A 19618-nucleotide genomic window follows, 5' to 3' on the forward strand; every position below is an offset into this window, starting at 1 on the left:
CTTTATTTAACCAACCCCTTCCTCAGATTATTCTGAATTTTTGTTTCTTTAAAAGATGTTTCACTGCTCTTACTTTCTACTGGTAAGTGTAGGCAATGAAATTTAATATTCTATGAAATTTGGAAAAGGAGGAATATGAAAAATCCTTTACTTTCTTAAACTAAAAAAAAAAAAAAAAAAAAAAGCTGCAAAACTAGGGGGTGGGAGGGAGCATTTTCCTGGGTGTTTTCAACATGCAGTATTCTCTGAACTACAGCAGCCTTTGCAGAACTTCAGTGATCTCTAATCAGTTGTTCTGAACACAAATAACATTGTTATAAAGCCTTAAAAAGGAGGGGGGGGAGGTGAGAGGGAAGGGGAGAATTTAAACCTCCCAAGCTGTTCTGTACAAACACAAAGTGTGCCCTGTAACTCCTACAAATCGGAAGATATCTGGAAGCGTGCAAAGGCTTGTTTCATGTATCCATACCCAGAGCAGCAGTGTCACGTAACAGACAGCTTCCCACGGCCAACCAGGCTGGTGCAGCCGCGTGTACTACGCGGCATCTGGGCACGCTGAAGCATTGGCTCCTCTCTGGGGAGTGGAGGGGGCTCAGTTATTAATGACCGCTGAGCAGGCAGCACCATGTCAGTTTGACAAGTGAGCGGGTGAGCGATGCACCACTAACCACCATGGAAACAAGGAGGAATAAGAAGAGCTAGCGAGCGTCTCTTTCCCTCCCCTCCTCTCTCTCTCCACTGGATTGCGAGCCTCAGTCAGCCAGGCAGCAACAGCGCTCTGGCAAACATAAGGGATCTCAGCTGGCAGCACAGAGAGTCTCTCATGTTGTAGGATATCAATAGATACGTCTTTGTATTATATACCATTAGACACACACACACTGACTCACACACACATATACATGTATGCACGTCTATTCAGACTCTGGCTTTGATACAAGTATGTGGCTACCTGAACTAAGGAATCAAAATTACCGAGATGCAAGAACTCCTCCAGCTCTGAAACTACTCTTATTATAGGGTAAGTTCCTCTTTATTTTCAATTTTATCCTGACTTTCACCCTAACATGTAAACTCCTTCCCTTTTCTTCTTTTTGTAAAGTTATTTTATTATTTTCACATTTTACTTTCTGAACAAAAATACAATTGTGATTTGCTTTTAGTGCCAGAGATAATCTAAATATGCTTGCAAAAGTATCAGATTTATATATTTGTTAGCTTGAAAGAACATCAAAGGGTAAAAAATTATAAAGGGAGAATATTTTCCCTGATGTCTCAGATGCAAAATCAAATTACACAGTTGCTCTGTGTTGTGATACCAATAAAACAAGATATAGGACAGCCTCCCTTCTTTTCTCCGATGCTGGGGTTAAGGGAAATGCTGTTTATGTCAAGACCTAAAAACCACTGAGCAATGAGGCTGAATGAGCATATTACAGTTATTGAATTCCTGCCAGGCTACATCTTAAGGATTGTGGCAAATGACTTTGCTTAAAAACACCCCCTTTCCAGTCAGAAGGGACAGTGTGAATGTCTGATTACTGATGCAGCTGGAACGGACGTGGTAGGTAAAAAGGATTGCATTAAGCAGAAGAGTTCTAATCTTCTTTGGTAATTAACAGGATCACAGCAGAGTGGCTCTAAAGTATACTTTCATGTAAGGAAACTGTTCAAATCCATCACTATAAAAGCTTTGCCTATTTTAGTATATGAAGGCTCGGAACTGTTTGCCTTTGCTTTCAATGTCTTTGTTTTCACATGTCTAGTTGGAGTTTCTCTCGAGCACTGCTATTGAGAAAGGGAAGAACCCAACATAGCAGGATGGAGGGGGCAGTAAATGCAAGGGGATTAAAAAAAAGGACAGTAATTTTCTATGTAACAAACCTAACACAAAATTCCATGCCAGTACTACTTTTGCCTAATGTGTTTGTGTTTATGCATGTGTATGTCATTTCTTTCATGCAGTATAAAAGCACCTCAGTATCCCTTCAGATGAAAACACATTCAGTAAAGTCCATCAGCATGATCTGTGATTCATGCATCAGTGAAAGCCAGAGAGATTTTACTTTACACCACAAAAAAAGATAGGTTATCTACCTAATGCATGCTTCAAAAGGGGGGGAAAAAACCCAATCTGCATGGTTTTGTTTGCTTTTTAGAATACTATCCCTGTATTAAAAACAGCTCAGTATTTACATTATTTCTCCTACCCCTTTTTCTCTCCCCACCCCCTCACTCCTGTACACCTTGGAGAATATCATAAAGAATCTATTTCCTTGCAGCAGTGCAATTATTTGCCTGTAATTTTAGAGTTACTGTGTTTTGAGAAACAAACATTGTGAAACAACCATCAACAGATTAGCCAATGGCTGTAAGCCTGCTGCCTTTCCATAAATGTCAGGAAATGGGTAGCTTAACAATATGTATGGTAAGAAGTCAATTAATTCCAGTGACCTTTGTAAATGGTGACAATAAAGCAGCTCTGACAATATGCCACAGCATTCGATATTCCCTCTGGAAAATGTATGAGCTTAAGAAGAGGTTTCCTTTTCAGAGTGCAAAATGAAAGATATTGAAGCATTAGCTCCTGCTATTGGCAAGCTTGCTTCCTCTATTTCAGATGGTCTATGAAATCTGTTTAAAGCAAGACGGCTTATTTTATTATGTGAACCACAATCTCAAGTTCAATTAATTAAATATCCTGTTTTCACCCCCATTCCATACGCATTTCAGTTGTTTAAGCAAGAATTTCAAGCTACTGGTTTGGACTTTTACAGACGGTGCTATACAATAAAGAGAGAAAACCTGATTCGGATTTCTTCATGCTACATGCAAAGGACCACTCAGATGAAACTTTTTCTTTATACCATGGTACATGCTTACCTTTCCTGAGCCTTTAGTCTTCCTAATTTTTAATGTAACAATTAAGTAAATAAGAGTAACTTTACACTAATGCATACTGGGTTTTGTCAGTTATATGCTAATGTGCTACTTTAAAATATGTAGGTATGCCAAAGAGTTTCAGAAAAAATTGGTCATTCCAATCATACATGTATAGGGAAAACACTGTAGATGCATTGTCTGAGTACACAGTACAGACTTTCCTAACCAGGAAAGCAGTCAAAATGTATGTTGAATGTCTTTTGGTCAATAATTCCTCAAAGCTCCTGCAATAATGTTTTAGTGTCAGAAAATGACTGGCTGATGTTGTTATGGCAACTCCGAAGTACCACCTTTCAGGGTGGTAGATCTGAGCATGACATGACAGCATGCCTGCTTGGAGTACCCAGAAGTAGGTGAGTATTTCTCCTTTGCATCAGATTTAGACTAGATCAACTAGTCAACATCGTTATCTGTAACACAGATGAAAAATATGTGTAATCTTTGTTAACGGATCAAGAACAAACAGCTTATGGACATACTCATGTCCTGCAAATCCCTTAGGATCACTTGTCCCTTGACACTAGAGGACAAAATTAAGAGTTTGCAAGTGAGATCAAACCATTTAGCAGTGTTGAAACCACTTTCTTTGAGTCTTACCCCTAATCTTTATTACAACAATAATGACTCAAAACAAAAGCTTTACTGCTTGGTGTTAATCACTCTAACTTTAAATGGCTGGTGTTTAATAGCCAAATTTTAAATCATCTAAAGCAATAGAAGAAGATAAGCAGTACAAAATAGAGTTCTATCCTATTTCTGACAGAAAAGTCACCACAGAAAAACCGTCAAACCTTTTTTGAACTACAGGCATATGTTTTTAGTGAGTTACGGTACATCAATGTTTTAATTAATTTTTATACCCTTCCTTCAGATAGTACCATTAAAAGCTGAAGAAAAAAGAAACTCTTGAGAGAGATTTTTGTCAGAAACTATCATAATAAACTCTTCCACTATAATTCCACAATCTCTACTTAATATCAACTAGCAAAAACTGACAATGAAAAACTAGTGTCAGACATAGCACTCAAGGAACTATTCTCTGAAGACCAAAACCAGATAACTTCTAAATTTTTTTAACATAAACTAATCAGAAGTCTTCAGGCCCTCATGCTATTTTGAAAACAATATTAATTTTCATTCTAACAATACAACAAGCAATTAAAATCCTTCACTTCACCAAAGGGAAAATGCCAGCAGAATTTGAGAAGAAACAATAGTGACAGATGTCATTAGAAAGGTCATTAAACACATCAGTATTAAGAGAAAAATCAATGCTTCTCATTATAACTGTAAAGTAACTGTAAAAACAAATTACTGTGCCTTTTACTTATTCAACTGACCAAATTGTTAAACACTGATATTGTGAAATAACATTTTTCATACAGAACTTTCCTCAATATCCTTCATGCTAAAAACTTTTATTTAAACATACAGTATAACCTTCAGTGTTATACACAAAATCTATAAATAATGTCAACAAGGTTTCCACAATAAATTCATATCCTCAGCTGATCTGAACTTACAAAGTTTTATTAGCATAGCACATGCTGCTACACTCATCTGCACCACAGAAACATCCAGTATGGATATCAGTAAGATTATTCCACTTTGGGTTCTTTTGAGAGTAGCTGAGTGTGACACCTGCTGAGAAAGCACTTTCTTGAGGGTGAAATACAAACTTCTTTTACGATTTTGCTTGATCCAATTATCCTCTCACAAGAGAATTTCCTATTCTTTACACACGGAAGATTATGATTGTAATAAGTCAAACATAATAAAAAGAATAGCCAAGAAATAAAAAAAAGATTGTCAATACATGCACATTTTCTTCCCTCCATATTTAAAAACATGTTCTAGTCATATAAAGCAAAGGAAATATCATTTGACAAATAGGATTATATTTACCATGCTCATTTACTTCTATTTTATGTTTTCTTAGCATTAATTTACAAACTGCTTGGAAGAACAAGCTTCAGATATGCTCTCACCCCAAGCATTCCTTAACTCGCTTACTAGTTTTCTGCAAAGTGCAAACAAATGCAAAGACATTAAAATAAAGGGAAAGTTTAATTTCATAAACACAGATTTATTCAGCATATCCTTGAAACTATTATCACAGAATCACAGAATTGCTGAGGTTGGAAAAGGCCTTTAAGATCATCAAGTCCAGCCATAAACCTAACACTGCCAAGTCCACCACTAAACCATGTCCTCAAGCACCATATCTACACGTGTTCTAAATACTTCCAGGGATGATGACTCAACCAATGAGCATGTTCCAATGCTCAATAGCCCCTTCAATGAAGTAATTTTTCCTGATATCTAGTCTAAACCTCCCCTGATGCAACTTGAGGCCATTTCCTCTTGTTCTATCACTTGTTACTTGTTAGAAGAGACCGACACCCACCTCACTACAACCTCCTGTCAGGCAGTTGTAGACAGCGATGAGGTCTCCCCTCATCCTCCTTTTCTTCAGACTAAACAACCCCAGTTCCCTTAGGCACACTCATAACACTTGTCCTCCAGACCCATTTAGAAATATTTCTTCTTCAGAAAAGATTTATCTCAATAAAACTCACTCTCTTTCATCTTGCCTATTCACTGTAACTGCTTGGGCAAGAGCAGTAATGCTCTAATTGAAAGGAAATATTAAATAAGATATCTGTATTTCCATTATTTCTATTCAGCTCCTGTTTTTCTAGAATTCATTAAAATATCTTCCCCAAATTTGATGGTAGCTTAACTCCACTGACCTCTGAATTAAAGCAGAAAAGAATTTTTGCCTCCTTTCTGTTCTCGACTCCCACAATCTCAATCAAACTGGAAAATGTTTTTTTGACAATATTGGCATAATATAAATTATTTAGCAGTTCCAGTTCCTGTATAAGCATCTGTATTCAGAGGTAAATACTAGAGAGCTGAATAAAATGCTACAGGGGATACTTTTTTCAAAATATCTGCTGATTATTAGGAACTCCAAGAGTCTTTTAGTAGAGGGTTCTTATCATGCAAATATCAGCCACTCTGCTAGGAAAACCTTTAAAGTCTCTAAAACATTTGATGTAAGACAGGTTAAAATCTTAAGTTTAGCTGTACCAAAAATTCCCTGGACAGCCAGCTACCAGCCTGAGAGGGAGGCAAATAAATAAATAAATAAATAATCATACAAGTTTCTGCCAAGGGATCAGACAATTTGAGAAATTATCTGTTGAATAAATTATGAAATAAAACCAAAACAAAACAAAACCAGAATAAACATGAAGTGATAGAACACACAGTGAAAAGAAAAATTGTCCACTGAAACATTTTCAAAATCACCCTAGAATAGGCATCATCCTGGATTAGATAAGATGATCTTCCAAATAATCTTTTCAAAGGCAATGTGATGGTCAGATATTACTAGGACTCTTATAGTGTGATTGAAGGAAACCACAGCTGACAAGCAGGTTGATAGCTTTGTCATCATGCTACTAAAACAAAAAGTCATCCTTATTCAAGACAGCAGAAGAAATATATCCCTGACTTCGGAGGCACTGAAATAAGTGCAAATGTTTAACTTGTTCCCTGAATAAGGATAAACTCAAATGTCTCCTACTTCTGTTTTACATAGTGGCACACCTCAGCTGAAAAGGGAGATATGTGTTGCTATTTCTATCATATTTATGTGATTTATTCTGCACCTAAATTCCTAATAAAATAGCTCATCTTGACAGTAATAATTTTAATGCAGAAACAGAGACTTTTCTCAAAGATTTTAGCAAGTGTCACGGTAGCTGTAATTCGGAGGACTAGCGATATTAGTTTCTTGACCACAAGCTCATTTCTGTCGCCAAGTTCTCTCAAATCCCCAAACTTCCTGTCCCTGCTGGAAAGAGGCTTTCTCTAGAGGTCATGTCAAGCATGAGCAATTTTTGCAGATGACACTTAAGAGTGAGCTAATTCACAGTGTTTCCACCAAAGTGCAGAATTACCTGCTGAGTTCCTCACACCAGCAGGCTGCTTGTTGCAGCCCATAGAAGGAGCAGAGAGGCAGCAGTCTCTGCTCTGGCCAAGGCTCACATTGGGGCTGAGCCTTCCAGAAAAACCTCTTCTCTGTGTAATAACAGTTCCAAACCCACTGCACAACACAAAAACGCTCTTTTTCGTGTGTCCTATACAGAAATCAGACATTGCTTTTAAAAATTCTTCCTCCTCTTCCACTGCAAAAATATGTTTTAGAAACAATACAATGAATTTATAAAGTACAAAATTTTCGCATATAAAATTCTAAAAAAAAGCGTTTCAGTGTGAAAGTGGTGCTTCATTACCACTGCAGCTTGAGGGACATTATGCACAAAACTCCCATTTAATACAAGTTTATAACAGAAGTGTTACTTAGGTTGTCCTCTAAGCATAACATTTTAAGTTTATCCTAGATATATTCAGTGTATTACACCTTTTTCATAGAATCATAGAATGGTTTCGGTTGGAAGGGACCCTAAAGATCATCTAGTTCCAACCCCCTTGCCGTGGGCAGGGACACCTCCCACTAGATCAGGCTGCCCAAGGCCCCATCCAACCTGACCTTGAACATCTCTAGGGATGGGGCATCCACAACTTCTCTGGGCAACCTGTTCCAGGGCCTATCCACTCTCACCGTGAAGAAATTCCTCCTCATGTCTAGTCAAAATCTGCCCCTCTCCAGTTTATACCCATTGCCCTTAACCCTATCACTACATGCCTTTGTGAACAGTCCCTCCCCAGTTTTCTTGTAGCCCCTGTTCAGGTATTGGAAGGCCACTGTAAGGTCCCCTCTGATGCTTTCTCTTCTCCATGCTGAACTGCCCCAAATCTTTTAGCCTTTCTTCATAGGAGAGTCACAGCCCTCTGATCATCTTTGTAGCCCTCTTCTGGACCTGTTCCAACAGCTCCATATCCTCCTTCTGTTGAGGATTCCAGAGCTGGACACAATACTCCAGATGAAGACTCACAAGAATAGAGGAATAGAGGAATAGAGGAATAGAAGGGCAGAATCACCTGCCTCGACCTGCTGGCCACACTTCTTTTGATGCAGCACAGGATACGGTTGGCCTTCTGGGCTGTGCGCATGCATTGCTGGCTCATGTCAAACTCCTTAAGTCAGCACCCCCAAGCGCTTCTCTGCAGGGTTGCTCTCAGTCATGTCATCCCTCATCCTATATTGAAACCACGGATTGCCTTGACCCAGGTGTAGGACCTTGCACTTGGCCTCGTTGAACCTCATGAGGTTCACACGGGCCCACTTCTCCAGCCTATCCATGGATGCCTCTGGATGACATCCTGTCCTTCTGGTATGACAACTTCATCACTCAGCTTGGTGTCATCTGCAAACTTGCTGAGGGTGCACTCGATCTCGCTGTCTATATCATTGATGAATATATTACACAGCACTGGTCTCAGTACAGACCCCTGATGGACACAACTTGTCACGGATCTCCATCTGGACATTGAGCTGTTGATCACTGCTCTCTGTATGTGACCATCCAACCAATTCCTCATCCACCGAACAGTCCACCCATCCAATTTTGAATATATACTTGTTCCTTCACAAGACACACCATGTTAACTTTAAAGAAAGACATCTGAGACTTTATAGCAGTCTCAGAATACAGTAATTTCACTACTTCCTTAATTTTAATTTTTTCACCAGTTACTTCTTGGTAAGCCCGAATAGACGTCTAAAACTCTACACCACTTGAAAGATATGGATGACTAATGACCTTTATACTGATTTATAGGGGTATCCTTATGGGGTGAGAGAAGACAAAATGAGGTAATTGCAAATATAACGATCTGTAAAGCTAGAAATGTTTGTCTGAATAGCAATTTCACCCAGCATGTATAATTCAGGCAACATATTCTTCCGAATATTACTTTGATATAGATTATCCAGTCATCAATATTGTGTCAGACAAACACATTTCCAGTCATTTCAATTTTATTGTGCAATGAGAGACGGAAGAGATATTCAGCATATTATGCTAGGCTTAGAGTTTAAACTCCAAACTCCAAAAACATACAAGGAAAAGTACTCTGTCTTCTAAGAGCAGCTGTTGAACTCAATGTTTCCTGGGCAGAAAGAACAGCCAGATATTCTGTGGAACTGCACAGCAATAGTCCTACATCTTTCACTTTCACAGACCCAATAATAATTTGCAAGTTTGGACATACATCATACAAGTCCTATACTCACTCTGACAGGAAGCAATCCCCTTAGTTATTAGTGTATAGAGTAATTTTAATACAATTAACTTGGCTCTATATTTCAGTGCTGTTATCTGTAAAATCGTGCATTTTCATACCTACACTTGCTATACAGAACCTATGGTTCAGAAAAAATCTTAATGTCCTTGGACCATATCCTCACCACTGCTGTATTTCAGTTGCAGTTAGGAAAGCCAACACACTTGTGTTCACACTGGTACAGATGCTTTCACACCTTGAAAGCATAACAAAAAACAAATACCAGTTTTCATTCTGTAACAGGTACACTTTCATTTTATAACATACATTCTGTTACTGCTAACCACAAAAAAACCCTGCAAAAGTTATATTAAAACAGCTTTAAGATATAAAACAAAGAAAATCTGATTAACTGCAACTCACATGATATCTATTATTTTCTCATTTGCCACAGACAGTAAAACATAAATAGCCCTCTCCTGTACCTCTAAAGCTGGTGATACCATGCATCGCTGGTGATGTCCGATGTGTTCAAACACCTCAGTAAAACCAGGCTGGAACAAAACCATCGTGGGAGTCTCAATTAAAATTGTTATCTTTTATTCCTTCTTGATTGTTTGTTAATTATGTCCGTTTCTGCTTTCCCATTAACATTGTTTTATAGAGTTCTGTTTAAAAGTAATTATAAGAGAAGTAGCAGATAAAAACAAACAAATTAAACTATTACCATTAAAATTTCCATACTACACAGAACAATCCAGAAACCTTTCACAGACAGTCCTTAGAATTGCCATATTTGAGGGTAATTTTATTTCCATTTGTGGTAAATAGCAAAATTCCCATCAATGTTGAAAAATGCAGAAGAGACCTGTAAATGCTTTTTTTATTTTGCTTTTTGATGTTTTCCTGATTTTTCTATCTAGAAATAAAAAATTCATCATGCTGCTTCATTTCCGCTCATGCCACGAAGTAAAAGACAAAAAATTACTCAATGAGAACTTTTCTTCCTGTTTAGAATAATCCTAATTGTTACACATATTATGGTACAGCCTCTTTGTCTAAAACATCTAGGTGGACATCCAAAAAATTCTGAAAAACAAGATTTCCAATAAAAGGAAATCGATCTAGACAGTTACAAAAAAACTTTGAAATCACAGTCCATATTGCCTAGAAAAGTTGGTTAGGTGTTTTTTTCAAATAGTAAACTCTGAGAGATGCTGGAAACAAATATAGTTTTCAACTTCTGGACAAATGGAGTTTAATTAAATAGAATTATACCAAACATTTGGCAACTATTGTGCATTCTGGTTTGTCTGTGTTAGGAAACAGTTAACGTTCAGAAATAATGAATAGCATCTCATCAGTCTTGATAAGGAGAAGCAAATCTCTTCAAAATTAAATAGCACTTTACCTTGAAATATTATTCATCAACACTAAAATGATGTATCAAAATGGAAGCACATGGTCCTCACTGTAACTTTTTCCTCATGGGTCTGTAGTAAACATTTTTCCATGAAGTAGAAAAATGAACATGAGCATCAGTGTTTACATTGACATTTTATCATCTTTGAGTAAATGGAATAAGATTATGCATATTTTGGTTTTTTAAGAGTTGCTATAATTAATTTACTTAGCAAAAAAACCCCCAATAATACATACCCCCCAACCCCCCCCAAACTACTGTATTTCTATGGCTACTTGAGAAATGAATGAGGACAGTAAAACATTTTGTCCAAAGACCATGGACATCAAGGATGTATTCCTGTCATTAGTAGCACTAAGAATTTAATTTAATTCCTTAAAGATTCAGAAAAGGGACTTAACCATAAAACTATGGGTTTTTACTCCCTATCACAATGGTTAACTTGGAACTGAGAATTTATTGCAAAACTGTTCATGATTTGTGTCCCATTTTCTCCAGTTCTAATCTAGAGTCATATACCTTTCTCTTGTTCATTAATGAGTTATATAGCTTGAACAAGAAAACAATATCCCGTGATCCTCAGATATTCACATTTGCTGCATAAACCTGTCCTCTCCAGTCCATCAAAAAGATGTCTAACATTGGAGTTTGGTTAATCTTAAAGAATGCTCCATTCACCTACAGTTAGCATGTCTCAGTAATTCTGTTCTCTACATGATCATTACTATCACACTGAGGAATAAAAAGGGAATAGGAAAAAAAAATCCTCAAACCAGCATTCCCCCTGCCCCCTCTCAAAACCAGAATTATTTCATTTACGTATTTTATGCTCTCAAGCTACTAGCCCAGATATGACTGATATTGTGGATAAAACATGGTATTTTCCACTATTTTTTAAAAAAGTATATTTGAAAGAAGTAGGCAAGCTTTAATGTCTACATTAAAGGACATCAAGGACATTTTCAGTGTTAATTACAGTAGTGCTAGATTCTTTGTTGCTTCATTTTAATGAAAGAAGTTATAGTACTTATTCCTGTATGGCTCTCTATGATATGGTATAATTTCTAACTTTTAGACCCGTTAGTAATCCATTTCACAATTACATTTAGAAGCTGGTCTAGAAAGGATTGTATTACTTATATGGTTCATCAATTAAAAACGTGTGATTTCATTGGAAAAGTATTGATTTAAACAGAATGTTTTTTAACTTCTATTTAAGTATTTACATAAAAGAACTTCCTCTAGTAAAGTTTACATTTTAAAGTTGATGATTTCCTGTGCTCCCACTGCCTTCAGAGGCCTCACAATGTAAGCCAGATCCAGGTGCCTATTTGGGGCATTTAAATACTGCCTTCAGTAGGTATCATTCAACAATAAACTATGACTAGAACAGGGAAGTAAAATTGCATGGAACTTCAAAGATTTAATTGCTGAAATGTTAAATTGCCCACAAATTGTCCAAATTCTCAAGTACATTTAAGGTTCTTCATCTTCTCAGTTGAAGTAAAGAATATAGATACATATACTTGGAGTTGGCATACTTGGAGTTATGCCAACACAGGTCCTGGCCTTCTGTTTCAAACTAAAATATCTCTTGCTCTTTTAAGGGTTAGAAAAAACCTGTAAACTTTCTAGTCTTCAAGTGTTATTCTTCATCACTGCTCTGACAGTTTCTGATGTTTAACAGAAGTTCACAGAAAACGACAGAAAATCCATTCACCTCAAGTGAATGTGGATTAAGTCTTTGTAGTCTTTGCTTTGTTTTAAATTCATTTTATATATCAGTTCTTCGAGCAATGCTTTGTATTGGTGTGTCATTTTATCAGCCTTAAAAACACCATGAAGACCAAAAAAAATACAAAAAAAAGTAAGACAAATTGATAACAGGTTTATATAAACACACATCCTACAAGCCTGACACAACTATGGCAGGGAAACTGTAATAGCTGTTGAGATTGTAGACTGTCTATCGACAAATAGGCTATGGTAGGCATATAAAATTTGTGGTATAAATCCACTAACTGCTATTTAATCTCTCATGTAGAGGTTAGCCAAACTTTCACAAAGTCTAAGTAAATTTTGTGGAAGTCATCTACTCCATCATTAATTGAAAAGTAGATATTTTAATAGAAGCAATAAAGAATAATCAAAACTGGGGCTCAGGAAATTGTTCAGTCGCATAAAAAATGAAATATGCATTAGAATTGCTTAAAAATATTTTTTCTTGGCATATCAAGGAACAATATTGGATCCAAATGGACCAAAATCAAATATGATCTATGTGAAATAGGATGGTCAAAGGACAAGATTAGTAAATTCTGCATAGCAACTGGTAAGAAACTCTAAAATTTGATTTTACCTACTGTAAGATGATCGGACATAACAACTGACTTTTTGCTTCAAGCAGGAGGTTGGACTATAGAGACTCTCTGAGGATCCTTCCAAGTTGACTATTCTACAATGCTATGATCCTCTCAGTGGAGGGGCTCACTTCTTTGCCAACACTGTCTTAAGCAAAGATCTACAGTACCATTGCTCTCATAGCCTGCTCGGATGTCTTAGTATGACTGCATCTGATGTGGGCAATTAAGATGTTACCAGAGGTGAAAGGCACTATCCCTTCTGTCTTGCTACATATTTTGAGTTGGTCTGTGAGCCAGTGGTATGGAGTAGGTGGAAATTCTGAGAAGGCAGGTAGTCTGATAGACTGCTAACAGCTACAAAGGAAATAAAACTCCATTTAGTCAGAAGGTAATACTTGCTTTGTTGTTAACTACCAAGAGAAGGGTAATTTGACTGCATCCCAGTGAGATATTAAAAATTGTTGAAATGCCTTCCTATCTTGTTTAAAATTTTTAAAGTAACACACTACATTTATTCAGATTACACAAAACAACTGTTTTCTAGTATGGGAGGAGAACAATACCCTGAAGCACTTACCATCTTTATTTGTAATCTGTTTATTTCTGCTCAGCCAGGTGTTTAGTGCATTCCACAGATCTGAGGACGAATATACTACAGTGTTGTATACAGTCTTGAAAATACAGCACTAATAGTCATGAATTAGAATTAGCATAAAACTTCATAATAAGCTCTAAACTTTGCCTTTCACTTCATACAGTGAATATACTTAAACTGTTTCACTCACTACATGACTAAAATCTGCAACGAGTTTCATGAGGAGAGATTCTGCTGAGGAATCTTGCCAGTTTGGAGCTATTATTTGTGCCGAGTTTCTTAGAATCACCTCAAACACCAAGATTCATCCAGTAATTACTTCTACTAGAGTAATTTAAGAAACATGAACCAGTCAATTAGATTTGCCTAAAATTTAGAGTAACCTTATACAGATGATTAAATGAACATAATTTTTAGTCCTAATCTTTGAAAAAAGACAGCAATGTGCAAATGCTGACAAACTAGAACCATGTTATAATACCATATGTAACTTTGCTGAAGCCATGGAGTATAAATCAGGGCAGAAACAGGCTGCAGCACCGAATTCCAGTGTTTTCTTCAATGTTACTAGTGGAAAACATAAGACAGCCCTTTCAGTTCTAAATTCTGAACATGCACAAAATCATTGTCATCAGATTTGCTTAGTACTAAATTTAGAAGAAGGGTCAGGAAGCCCTTAGCATACTTTTCTCATATTAGAAACCATCTTGAGCAGATAGTTTGCATTTCTATTCCTTAGCATCAGTAAAATCAATAATTTGATACTGTTTTTAAAGGAAAAAAATCTGAAAAAACCAAATTATATTGCTGATATTAATCACTGGTATGATGTCAATTCAAATATTCCAACACAAGCATATACTAAACTCAAAACAAGTTTTAGAAGAAAAACAAAGACATTTCAGAAGTACTAAGGATTTCACCAAAACAATGGCAATACAATAGTACAGACTACTTCTTATCTATGATCCTCACATTTGTCTCACAAAGTCTGCTTGTTGCCATTCACTGAGGTTAAGTATTTTAACATAATTTAAATCTAAATGTTAATAATTTTATGATATGTCATAAAATTATTTCCTTTATTAACAAGGGTGCATTTCTCATTATGCAACAACTTGCAGAATTCATTATCAAACATCTTCCAAAACCAGCACAAAAAAAATTGCCTTAATAACTACTGCTCAAACCCTCAGACTTGCAGGAACAACCAAATACCATTTTCGTAAATACCTGCTGGCTTTTCACGCAAACACTCATATTCAGGACAGATGCTGTCAATTACATATTGTCATATATAAGTGCAAAGGATAACTTTTAAAATTTTATTTCAATCTGTTTACATGACCTGATAATCACATGTAGCAAACATGATCAGCACTTACAGATATATATTATGGGCGGTAAATATAAATAGTTTTGCAGGGCAAAAAAAATGGATTAAGTTTAGTAGCTGAATGCTTAAATGAATCCTTGATCCATCTAAAGTACAAGTGTATGGAGAGATTCAAGGTAAAAGCTGAAGCAGATCTTATTGTTATGTAAATATAGAGGCAAACGATAAAAAAAACAAATTGAGAATTTGAGGCTACGTATGAAGCTGCTTTGCACACTGACAATTTACATGTGTTTTATTCTTGGACTTTTTCTGCAAAATGCAAAAAAATGGTTACTGTAGCAACTGCCACATGTTACTCAGTTTATTTCTGAGATATAGAGCAGCCTATAACAAAATAATACTGTGCACTTTTATCAAGATCTCTCAGCATCACAGAGAATTGGGAACTAAGTGTCACAACATGGACGCGTATTTTATCAAAGTTTTAAGAACGCATATTAAAGAAAGATTAGTTGTATATGTTTTGCTGCATCTTTTTGCAGTCCCACTTTCTTTATTGCCGTATGTGTAAATTAAAAACAGAGATTATGAGTTGCATGGAGAAAAATGTATATTCTGTCCAACCTGACAGTTGCTTTCTGCATTCTCTTTTTATTACAGTTCTAGTAGACTTATATATCAAACAAGTAAAACTTTCAAAACTTCTTTAATGAGGTAGGAAATACCTTCCAAAGCATAATCACAAGGTAGATATCGAATTCCCATAATCTGTCAAAGGTTAAGTTTTAGTTCAAAGTAAGAATGAAAGTATTTAACCATTAAACATTAATCAGCTGTCCTCCCTCCCAGACAATGCAAACTCTTTGTTATGTGCCTAGATACAGTATAAATTACGGGGAGATATCTTGCAACAGTAGTACAAAAAAACCCACCATGCTAAAAAGGGAGTCAACTGAAGTTAGCCACCAGTGAAAAAGCCTTAAGAAAAGCTCTGCTATTCTTTTGTATCTTGAAGGCTGCAGAGGCCCCTCTGCCCACCCAGAGGATGTATGGACATCCATCTGATCCACAGCTCAAGTCCTAGAGGCTGACCTTTTTCCAAGCAGTCAGAACAGGAATCAAGTCTTTATTGGTAACTTGCAGTTCATAGGTCAAGCTATGAATCTTAAGCTTCTTCTACCACCTCCCATTTTTTTCTCATGTTTTTTTTGCATGAAAATGTTTTTGGATAGCAAAGATTTCGTTAAATCCTGACTCTGTTCCAAATCCCTGATTGTGCTCATTCAGATAATAAAAATATTTCTAAATATGTACTTGAAACAGAATAATCAAAATTCAAAAGTCTTTGGATTTAAATAAGGATTTGTATGTTTGAATATTCTTCCCATCAGCTATTTTCACAAGCTCTAACCATTAAATGCTGCTCTGCCTATTTTACTTATCCCTGCTGATTTCTTCTATGTCATCAGATACCTTAGGAAACAATACAAAAGCTGAGGAACAGCTCAGCATAGGAAAACAGAAACCCAGATACATTTTTTCTGCAGCCATCAAAGACGGAAATCTTGTAAAAATTAGGAGAATGGCTTTTGGCTAAAGCTGCAAATTATAGTGTTAGATTTACAAGAAAAACAGTAGCAGTTGTAGAAGACCTGAAATTTTGGCAGGTCTAGTATTAGGAGGGTAAAACGACAAAGGCTAATTCTGTATTTAGATGTTTGGAAGAATTCAATCTAGAAGTGTTTCAGACATTAATGAAAGCTCATGAGATGTCTGTGGATTGGACTGAGTAACACATTAGTTTCATATATACCACATATACCTACACACATTGGGCAGTCCAAATGCTAAAAGTACATGCTTCCCTTGGGAAGCACATAGTACATATAATGCAGTTATATAAAAAATAAGCACAATAAATTCAGGTGCAAGGCTATGCTAGTCCAGGGGACGGACACACACACACACACACACAGAGTTAGATTCTTGCAATTTAAAATAATTTAGCTTTAATAATACATAAAATAAATTATTCTTTTGATGCTTAGTTTAATCAAACTACAGAAACAGAATAGCAGGCAACATAGAGACTTTTTTTTTTACATTCCCTTGGGGCAAAATATAGAGCAATCAATTGTAAATTAATTGGGGAAAATTTGTTTTGCATAGCATAGAGAGGCAAAACATTAATTCAGAATCATTTGCTTAATGGCATTTCTAATATGTTATGCATGTATTCAGCCTAGTTCTTTATAGTGAGATGCAAAGCAATTACCAAGGATGTAAATACCAATAAACCATAATCTATAACTCTATTAAACAAGTAAAAACAGAGTCAAAATACCAGATAATCTTTACTTTCTACTAAGGAATATTCAGAGTAGTTATCTGAGTATATCAAATCCTTCACCAATTATTGTGAATTTATAGAGATTTTATTACACTTAGGCATACTCAGTACAGATACGTAAAGCCACAGCACAAAGGTTACATGTTGTACAATCTAATTGTTTGTAAGCATTCAAGTCAGTGCTAGCTCTCCATATGTTACTTACTTTAGTTCTTATTAAAACTTAATATCTTCTCTAAGTACACTTTCAGTAGAAGCCAATACTGGTTTTAATGGTATACATATATATGTCTAGAAATTGCTCCCTTTCTTTTTAATCGAATCCTACTTGTGATGTGTCTTGCATTGGTACAGATAAATAAACAGATAAAATAAATATATGAACTATAAAAGACAGTGAGACAAGGAGCGAGAAAGAAATTTTTTTAGAAAGCCTCTCTGCACTTAAAGGCCCCAAACACGTTTTCAAGGGAAAACACAAGCACATAAAGTAATAAAGGAAAAGATGTATAAAAATAAAATGCATTTGCATTTTACTGGCCTTAAGAAAACTAATCTTTATTTTACTTACTGGATATGCAATTCGATTATTGCCATTCTTGCACTGATTAAATGTCAAAGCCATAGACACATTTCAAAGTGAGTGAGCAATAATTTAGTATGTATAATGAACGTTCCAAATGATTTATCTGTGCAATATTTTTCTATTCTTATCAATGAAACTTCATGATCTGGTGTCTTAAGCTGTAGCTTCTTTATTATTATGTGTTTTAGTTTAATAAAAGATCATTTTTAACAATAGAAGCAAACTAATGCAAACCTAATGTGACTGTGACTAGATCTCTGTCAGTAGGCACAGAGAAAGGAGCAGTCAAAAATCTTATTGCTTATATGGAAAAGGGTGGCTTGGATAATTTTTGCTTATCGTATCATAAATGAGATTTTAGAAACCCATATTCAAATTCCTGTCCTCAAATCCACCATTTTCACAGCCAGAGGCTTTCTAGGTCAATGTGGTTATCTTAGAAAGATAAGGTTTTTGTGACTCTACAAGTCTAAGCTCCAGAGGCACTCTAGGTCCATGTGGTTATCTTAGAAAATGAAGCTACTCACTACACTATTCTATAATCTATGCCTAACGAGACACAATTGAGCCCTTAGGAATTAATAGACTTTACTAAGTGGCATAAAAAGCATCTCTCAGCAGAAAAAAAACCCACTGTGCACTGAATTATTCTGTTCAAGTTCTTTGGGTATAAGAATTCAGGAAAGAGTTTACAAGTATTTCTAGAATTATTTCTAGTATTTTTAGAACTTGGGTCCATAGCATAGGAAGTTGAACATAAAACATTTTGAATGATAGGTCAGGAATGTTTTTCAAATTTGTTTGTGTGAATAAAACTGTGTTTGCACAAAAAAAAGCCGTGCAAAATGAATTTTGGGCCTATTACTTGAAATTACTCAGCTGCAAAGCAAATTGTGGTTTGGATTCAACAAAGTCCATAAGAAATAGTTTATAAAAAGTGAGTCATTCACTTGGAAAGTTGCTCCAACAGAAAGTACTACAGAGAGTAAACAATACATTCAGAATATCAAACAACAAATATGAGTTATTGCATTTACTCAAATAGCTTAAATGGAAAAAAAAGTATTAAAAACACATATCTAGAAGTATAAAAATATAACCTGTTTTCATACAATTCATTAACAAAAGGATAATTTTTTCAGTTAACCATTATCAGTTAAGTTCTGTAATTTGGAACTGGTAAGTGAAATCTAATACATATGACAGCCCACTGCAGAAAGCAGGAAACACTGATAACCCAAAGAGACAGAGAGTTTAGGCCAGAATTTGAGATCTTTCAGATTATGTGACATAAAAGCTGAGCTCTTGTAGCAGGCTGATGACATGGTAATTGCCGTTTTCACTTGTCTTTTTGGGGCATAGAAAGGACTGAGAAGTCTAATTCTTACAACATGGGTCTCAAAACAGTGATTAGACAGATAGTCTTCTCCTGAGCAACAAAAGTGTCCTCAAAGGAAAAAGCTATGATTTTTTTTTTTTTTTGAGAAGTGTTGGATTCACTGAGTACAGCAGAAGTAGAATTAAATTAACATCAATTCAGTTTTACTTCCAACGCAGTTACCTTCCAAAGATGGTGAGCAAGAGAGTAACAAAACAGAGGGAGAAAAAAAAACCCTTTCTTTCCCCTCATCTTACTGTCTCCTGTCTACCTCTAGCAGACTAAAACTGTTATAACTTTGAACCTACAGCTTTCAGAATAAACCAACACTTTAATTTATGATAATGTTATCACTTTAAATTGTGCTCACAATTCTAATCATCAAAGAGGAAGTTAACAAATTACTTATAATTTCACAGCTATTTTACAAAGCTAAGTTG

At 35.8% G+C, this 19618-nt stretch overlaps 2 protein-coding genes across 2 annotated transcripts in view; one reads left to right on the forward strand and one right to left on the reverse strand.

The window, feature by feature from the left end:
- The window catches only part of IMMP2L (inner mitochondrial membrane peptidase subunit 2), a 446080-nt gene that overhangs the window by 216022 nt on the left and 210440 nt on the right, over window positions 1–19618 (reverse strand). The window lies entirely within an intron of this gene.
- LRRN3 (leucine rich repeat neuronal 3) overlaps window positions 464–19618 on the forward strand; it is a 41170-nt gene continuing 22015 nt past the window's right edge. Inside the window, exon 1 of the mRNA XM_009564435.2 lies at window positions 464–1021. The gene's annotated coding sequence lies outside the window, so the exon portion shown is untranslated. The remainder of the gene's footprint in view (window positions 1022–19618) is intronic.

Source organism: Cuculus canorus, chromosome 1 (genome assembly GCF_017976375.1).
Source record: "Cuculus canorus isolate bCucCan1 chromosome 1, bCucCan1.pri, whole genome shotgun sequence".
In the NCBI taxonomy this organism is placed as follows: domain Eukaryota; kingdom Metazoa; phylum Chordata; class Aves; order Cuculiformes; family Cuculidae; genus Cuculus; species Cuculus canorus.